General features: G+C 41.5%; 1 pseudogene; it reads left to right on the forward strand.

Moving 5' to 3' along the window:
* The first annotated feature begins 7703 nt into the window (after positions 1–7703).
* Positions 7704–8400, forward strand: LOC121136499 (annotated as a pseudogene).
* Positions 8401–8641: the final 241 nt, after the last annotated feature.

The raw sequence follows: 8641 nt of genomic DNA on the forward strand, positions 1-8641 counted from the left end.
TTGAGATAGCCCCTCCTATCTCGGATGGTCCTTCGTCCATTACTTTTCTAGAAAGAGCCAGTAGGGCCAACACACCCCCATTTAACTGAGATTTCCATGACTTTAGCACTTAAAGTCCTACATTTTGGCATCCAAGCCAGGAAGTCTGCGTCACACTGGAACAGCTGGTCACCTTAGAACCAACAGACTAGAGCACAGTTAAAGGTGAGGCTTGGGTAGGTCTGGATTCAGAGAGTTAGGCCCAAGAGAAGAGGTAAAGGGAGCTGAGACCACTGACCCTGGTGCAGAGAAGTTAGAGCAGGATGGACAGTGGCTATTTTGGTGACAACCTTCACGTGTTCGCTGGGTGTGTTCCATCTCCCCCAGAGATCACAGTGGGAGGAAATGGGTGTGCGAGGAGTCTGAATTTACTCACAAAGCCAAATTTCCTGACAGTGAGTATTCTTAGACACCAGAATGCGTCTTCGAGACACATCAGGCATTGTCCTTGTAGGTCTTCAGACAAGGAATGCCCAAGGGCTTTGAGAGTGTGGGTGTGGCTCAGGACCTGAGAGCTAGAACAAAACGTGCTTGCGAGATTCCTTCCAACCCCAGGGTTCTGATCTACCTGCCCAGATCTTTCGTGAATCTGACTTTGTTTCTTGTCCTTTTTTGACTGTGACCTGGACAAAAGTGGCTTCATCATGTTTTCAAGGGAAATCTGGCAGGCTTCCCTATGTGACACGAGGAAAGATGAGCTTGTTTCTTGTGTTCTCTAAGGAAAGGTCTCATTCAGAAAAGGTTGTTTGGCTGACTTTGATGACAGCAACATTAGAAATGCTAATAGGGGAAGAAGAATCTGGAGTCCGACTACTGCCACCCTTGCCAGAGTGAGGGACCCCACTTCTGTCCCTGCTCATTGCCTTTAGATTTCTTAAGCATCCAAGATTTAAACTGGCACCACAAGGAGAACTCTTGTCACAGGAATTAGGCCTTGTTGAGTTTATTTTCCTTAATGGCACTATCTCTCATTCTGCAAAATCTAGCCGAGCTCTAGTGAATTAGTGTGGTTAAAATGATGTTTGTTGGTGTTGGTATTGGTGTGGTTGCTGGTGTTAGTGTAGGTGCTGGTGTTGGTGCTGGTGTTGTTGCTGGTGTAGGTGCTGGTGCTGATGTTGGTGTGGGTGCTGATGTTAGTATTGATGTTGGTGTGGGTGCTACAGCTGGTGTTGGTGCTGGTGCTGGTGTTAGTGTTGGTACTGGTGTTGGTATTGGTTTTGGTGCTGGTGTTGGTGTGGGTGCTGGTGCTAGTCCTGATGTTGGTGTTGGTGTGGGTGCTGGTGTTGTCCCAGATCTGCTCTGTAGTCAAGGATGGCTTTGAACTCCTGTTTCTCCTTTCTCTAGAGTGCTAGAGCTACAGGCATGCACTTCTGTGCCAAGTTTATGCCACACTTGTAATCAAAATTCATACATGCTATGTAAGAACTGTACTAACTGAACTACATCCCTAGCCTGGGATTAAAACCAATGTCTTGCTACGTGTCATGGTACACACCTGTGATTGTATCACTCCTGGCATGGAAGTAGGACCAGGAGTTCAAGATCCTCTTCTGCTACATAGTGAATTTGAGGCCAGCCTGAGCTACATGGCACACTCCACAAAAGGGTGAGAAAAATAAAACAGCAGCTTGGTGTCATTTATTTACAGTGGCAGTTGACGCCACTACATCTCTGGCAGTCTATTATAAAGATTATCTAAGTGTCACCAAGAATCAGTATTGCTGGACCATAGGTATACCTATGCATTCTTTCACTACTTCTCGATTCTCTCAGAACAATGGCAGGGTGGGTCCTCCCCATTCATGGTGCAGTGAACCCTATCCTCCACACCATACAACTGTTGTTTCTTACTAGTCAAGTGGCTCCTAAGTAGTACCTCTTTTTTAACATGATCTGCATTTCTCTGATTACAATGAGTTGGAATCTTATACTTATTATCTACTTCAGTTTTACACCAGTGAATGTTTCAGCCATACATTTAGCTGCTTTTCTCCCTAGTTGGTAAAGAGATCCTTGGGTGTTTTATAATTGTCCTTTATCGCAGTGTTGCAGAGCATCTTCTTGCTCTTCTCCTGTTAGGGACCTTGTTAACAGAGAGCCTCACTTTTGATGTCCTTAGATCTACCCACCATTCCTCTGAGATTTATTCCTTCTGTGTCTCTATTTGAATCTGGTAGTTTTTATTATATGATATATCCCAAGGCCTGGTGACTCATGCCAACACCAATTCCTTGCCAAGGATAGCAGGTCTTCAACTGAACTGGTCCTTATTGGTTTGGGCTGCACTGTGTTGAAGGGAGGGCCTCTCACTACACTAATTTCCCATAGTGCCCCTGGGGCACCTGCACTAAGAGGATGCTGCTGTTACCCATTCTTCACAAACTTCACCTCTTCACATTTGCTGATGCACAGTGCTCCCGAGCAAGCCACAAAGCCATGCCCATACTCCAGCAAGCAAAAGGCATCCACTTCCTGAGGGCGGATCTGCCAAGTGTGCTCAGTGTCTGGATTCCGTTTGCTATTTAACTCTAATTCATTGGACTCTAATTCATTCCAAGCTCATATTTTTTCACTGAAATTCTTGGATGAAATAATCTTTTGAAAAATATTTTTATTGAAATACTTTCGTACAATGTATTTTGATCATGATTTCCCCTCCCCCAACCCCTCCTAGATTTTCCCCACTGCCTTACACATACAACTTTATTCTCTCTGACTCAAACAAACAGAAAACCAAGAAACAAAAACAAGCAAATAAAAAGAAATATAAGCCACCCCCAGGCCAAAAAAAATCCAAATGAACAAACAAAAGACCATAAGACAAAAAATCAAAATAAAGCAAAATGAAACAGAAAGTCCACATGACTATCACTGAGTTTGTGCTCTGTTGACTCCTGGGCATGGAGTCTGAAGTATGGTTGATATACCCAGTGAGACTCCATTGGAGAAGACAGATTTTCCCTTTTCCAGCAGTCATCAATCACAGATAGCTTCTTGGATAGCAGTGGGATCCAGTGTCTACTCCTTCAGTTCTAGGACTCCTCTGGTTTCAGCTTGTGCAGACCTTGAGAATGCTGCCGGTCTCCGTGAGCTCATGTGTAAATCCATCCCATTGTGTCTGCAAGATGCTGTTTTCTTGGAATCATCCATCTCTTGTGGCACCTAGAATCTTTCTGCATCCTCTTTCAAAAAGATCCCTGACTCCTGAGAGGAGGGAATTGCTGAGTCTCTCACTTTCTGCACATGGAGTTAGCTCTTGTCTTCTGCAAGAGGAAATCTCTGATGATGGCTGCCATACTATTTACCGCTATTGTACCAGTATGACTTGCAAGCAGATTGCTTTAATGGGTGGCAGGGTTTGTAGTTGGGTAATATTGATGGTTACCTTTCTTCTCAAGTAGCATACAAAGTATCTTCCAGCATCAAGAATGTTAATCAGAGGGGGTGAAGCTTCTAGTTAGGCACCAACTTGACATAAGTAAGTGTTGCCTTCAGCAGTAGGGCCTTACCATCAGGCTGGGGGGGGGCAGCAGTACCCTTGTTATTAGCTTGTAATGTTTGCGGGGTTCCATGGGCCCCTTTCATCAAGACTCAACAAAGTGTAACCCATTCCTGGCACTAGAGGTTTGAGTTGGCGACATGGGATGTTTGTTGGAGCATTCTCTACCCTGTTATTTAGTGATTCCATTTATATTTTCATTTACATATAAAATATATAAATACAAGAAATTTCATATACTTATAAATTTTAGAAAGCTGCTACTGGAATAGGTTCCACATGTTTTTTTAAATGGGCTTTTAGTATTAGTTGTGCCTCCCCATATGCAAACTTTACACTTCTCTCTTTCCTCCTCCCTCTGTAATTCCCCTATTCTAGTTTCCCCTTAATATGAAATATTCCTTTACACTGTGTGAATATATGTCAGTGTGATTGGTTTAATAAAGAATCTGACTGGCCAATATCTGGACAGGATAAGGTTAGGAGGGAGAACTAAACTAAGGCCATTGGGAAGAAGGCAGGAGTGAAAGGAGTCTCCAGCCAGATGGAGAGGAAGCAGGACTTGCAGGAGAGGTAAAAGACAAGAGCCTTGAGGACGCATATAGATGAATAAAAACAGATTCATTTACATTGTAAGAGCTAGTTAGTAATAAGCCTGAGCTATCGGCAGAGCATTTAATTAATATTAAGCCTCTTAGTGGTTATTTGGTAAGCTGCTGCTGAGACACAGAGAAACTCCGCCTACATCTCTCCATAACACTGTATTTATTTCCCTTTCATTGGGCAATCCACTTCTTGCCCCTGGTCCCATCTTACTCGGTACCTAACTTCTGTGGATGCACTAGTTATAGCACACACATTAAAAGCTTAAATGATAGCACTCACATGTAAGAGAAATATACAACATTTGTCTTTTGGAGTATGGGTTACCTCACTCAGGATAATTTTTTCTAACTCCACCCACTTAACTGAAAATTTCCTAGCTTCATTTTCAACAATTGAATAGCATCCCATCCTGTAAATGTACTACATTTTGATTATTCGTTAGCAATGAACATTTAGCGTGTTTCCACTTTCAGGCTATTAGGAATAGAGCAGCAATGAACATTATTGAGCAAGTACCTCTGCAGTAGGATGTATTTTCTCATTCCCACACTGGTTTCTATAGCAGCTGTACAACTTTGCACTCTCACCAGCAATGGATGAGTGTTTCCCCTAACTCACATCCTCGCCAGCATGAGTTGTCACTTGGATTTTTGATTTTAGCCATTCTGACTGGTGTAAGATGAAATATCAAAGCAGTTTTGTGTAGCACAAAAAATAAAGGGCCCAAATCAAGCTGAAGATCAGAAAAGCAAAACAGTCAAGCCAGTAGTCTTACCTTTACCCAACTGGAATGGCAGTCCTGTCCCCAGGAATCCTCTGAGGCAAAGTGCTCTAAATTCCTGTCTCCTCCTCATATTCCTTTCTCCACCCAGCCACATCACTCCTGTCTCCACCTCCCTATGCTGGGATTAAAGGCCTGTGATCCCAACTGCTGGGATCACCTTTGTGTGAGCTGTGTCTTTTAGGACTGGATCAATTTCATGCAGTCAGTGTGGTCTTGAACTAACAGATATCCATCTACCTATTAATCCTGAGTCCTGGGATTAAATGTATGTACCTGGCCTCTGTAGCTAACTCGTATGGCTGCTTTGCTATTTTGATCTCCAGTGGCTTTAATAAATCATAAACAATATATCACCACAGTTTTGATTTTTCATTTCCCCAGTGACTAAGAATGTAGAGTATTTCTTTACATTTTTCTCACCTATTTGTGTTTCGTATTTTGAGACTTCTCAACTTAGTTCTGCACACCCCATTTTAATTGGATTATTTGTCTTCTTGATGCCCAGATTTTTCATTTCTTTATTTATTTTGGATACCAACCCTCTATTAGATGTGTAATAATGTAAAAAATGAGAAAGAACTTTTCTCACTCTTCAGGCTACTGCTTTGCATGAATGATGCTATCCTTTGTCATATAGAAACTTTTCAGTTTCATGAGGTCCCCATTTATTACTTGTTGACCTCAATGCCTATGTTAACAGTGTTCTATTCAGAAAGTCTTTCCTATGCCAATGAATTCAAGGCTAATTCCCACTTTCTCTTCTATCATAATCATGGTATTTGGTCTTATGTTGAGGTCCTTGATCCATTTGGAGTTGAGTTTTGTGCAGGGTGATAAGTGTGAATCTATTTGCATTCTTCTACATGTAGACATCTACTGTGGTCAGCATCATTTGTTGAAGATTCTGTCTTTTCTTTATTGTATTTTTGGCTTTTATGCCAAAAATCAGGTGTCCACATGTCAACATCTTCAATTTCTTTAATTCAAATATCTGTTTTATGCCAATAGCATACTGTTTTTTATCACTTTTATAAGTCCTGTTATACAATGTGAAATTAGACTTGGTGATACCTCTAGCAGCTCTTTTATTATTGGGATTCTCTTAGCTATCCTCTATGTGATTGTGTGTGTGTGTGTGTGTGTGTGTGTGTGTGTGTGCGTGTGTGTGTGTGTATGTGTGTGCATGTGTGTGTGTGCGTGTGCATGTGTGCGTGTGTGTGTGTGTGTGTCCATATGAAGCTAAAACTTGTCTTATCAGTTTCTGTGAAGAATATGTTGGAATTTTGATGGGGATAGTATTGAATCTACAGATTTTTTTGCAGGGTGGGCATTTTTACTGTAGTAATCCTACTAGCCCGTAAGCATTGGAAATGTTTCCATCTACTGATGTCTTCTTCAACTTCTTTCTTCAATATCTTAAGGTTTTTATTTTATGTCTTTTACTTGTTTGGTTAGAGTTATTTCAATACTTTTATTTGGGGGGAGATACTGAGAAAGATTTTGCTTCCCCTATTTCTTTCTAAATCTGTTTGTTATTTGTATACAGGAAGGCTACTGGCTTCAGTGTTTTAGCTTTGTATGCTGCTACTTTGCAAAAAGTATTTATCAGCTGTAGGAGGTTCCTGATAGAGTTCTTAGGGACATTTATACATACAACTATATCACTTGCAGATAAAGTTACTTTTATCCCCTTCCTATTTATGTCCCTTGGTCTCCTTCAGTTGTCTTACTGCTCTATCTAGAAATCCAAGTACTGTATTGAATAGGCATGGAAAGAGTGGACATTCTTCTCTTGTTCCTGATTTCAGCGGACGTACTCAAAGTTTTTCTCTGGGTTGATGTTGGCTATAGGTTTGTTGTAAATCACCTTGGTTACACTGAGGTATGTTCCTTATTGCAATATCCTCTTGGTGGATTTGTCTTTTAATGAGTATGTAGTGTCTTTCTCTATCTCTCCTAATTAGTTTGGGTTTGAAGTCTGTTTTGTCAGATATTAAAATAGCCACGTCTCCTTTCTTGTTCCACCCATCTGATTGGAATACCTTTATCCAACATTTTGCTCTGAGGTGATGTCTATTCTTGATGGTGAAGTGTGTTTCTTGGATGCAGAAGAAAGATGGATCCTGTTTTCTACTCCAGTCTGTTAGTCTGTTTTGTTTTATTGGTAATTTGAGACCATTAATATTGATAGTTATTAGTGGGCAGTGTTTATTGATTCCTGTTATTCTTTTTGTTATGGAGTTGGTATTTTACCCCTTCTTTTGGTTTACTGGTCTGGGATGTATGTATGCATGTATATATGTATGTATGTATGCATGCATGCATTTGTTTATTTAGTGAGTGGGTCCTCTCAGGTCTAGATAACTTCTTAAGACTTAAGGTTTCCTTCTAGTGCCTTTCTGTAAAGCTGGATTGATGTAAATTGTTTAAAGTTAGCTTTATTGTGGAATATTTGTCTTTCTATGTCTACTGTGATTGAAAATTTTGCTGGGATAGTAGTCTGGCATGGCAACTATGGTTTCTGAGTTTGTAGAACATTTGTCCAGGCCATTCTATCTTTTACAGTCGCCATTGAGAAGTCAGGTATTATTCTAATGGGTCTGCCTTTATATGTTACTTGGTCTTTTTCCCTTGCAGTTTTAATATGCTTTGTTTTTTGTACATTTAATGTTTTGATTGTTATATATCATGGGGGAGTTTCTTTTATGATCCTGTCTATTTGGTGTTCTGTATTTTCTTCTTTGATTTTGTCAGTTCACTGGTGCCTTTATCACCATGGAAAAGGTCAGAGACCTCTTAAAGAATGGAGCTAAAGGGTCATCATCTCTGTGCCTTGTGCTGATACCCCCATGCTTGTGATGAACATGAACTGTGAGAAGTATGACAGCTCACTTAAGAGTGTCAGCAATGCTTCCCGCACCACTAACTGTTTATGATGCCTGGTCAATGTCATCCATAACAACCTGGGCATCTTGTAGGGACTCAGTCATGATCCATGCCATTGCTGTCACCAAGAAGACTGTGGATGGCTTCTCTAGGAAACTGTGGCATGATGGCTGTGGGGCTGCCATGAGCATCGTCACTGTATCCCCTGGTAATGCCAGGGCTGTGGGCTAGGTCATCCATCACAAAGATGAATGAGAAGCTCGTTGGCATAGCCCTGTGTTCCTATCCCTAATGTGTGTGTCTGTAGTGGATCTTACATGTTGCCTGAAGAAAGCTGCCAAGTACAATGGTGTCAAGAAGGTGGTGAAGCAGGCTCAGAGGGCCCACTAAAGGAATCCTTGGATACACTGAGGACCAAGTTGTCTCCTGAAACTTTAACAGTGACTCCCTCTCTTCCACCTTTGATGCTGAAGTTGGCATTTCTCTCAATGCAAACTTTATTAAGTTCACTTTCTGGTATGACACTGAATATGGCTACAGAAACAATATGGTGGAGCTCATGACCTACATGATCTCCAAGGAGTAAGAAGCCCTGGACCACCCACCCAGCAAGAACATAAGAGGAAGAATGAGGCTGGTGACTGCTGCAGAGCCCCTGTCCCGACTCAGACCCAACCCTGAGCATCTCCCTTCACGATTCCCACTCCAGACTCCCCAAAAGAAGCAGAGTGACTTAAGGATGCCCCCTGTCTTGAATACTATCAATAAAGTTCATGGTACCCATCCAAAAATATTTTTTTCTGTGCCTTTGACCTGGGTTTTCCCTA

This window comes from Mesocricetus auratus, unplaced genomic scaffold (genome assembly GCF_017639785.1).
Source record: "Mesocricetus auratus isolate SY011 unplaced genomic scaffold, BCM_Maur_2.0 Super-Scaffold_100676, whole genome shotgun sequence".
Taxonomy (NCBI): Eukaryota; Metazoa; Chordata; class Mammalia; order Rodentia; family Cricetidae; genus Mesocricetus; species Mesocricetus auratus.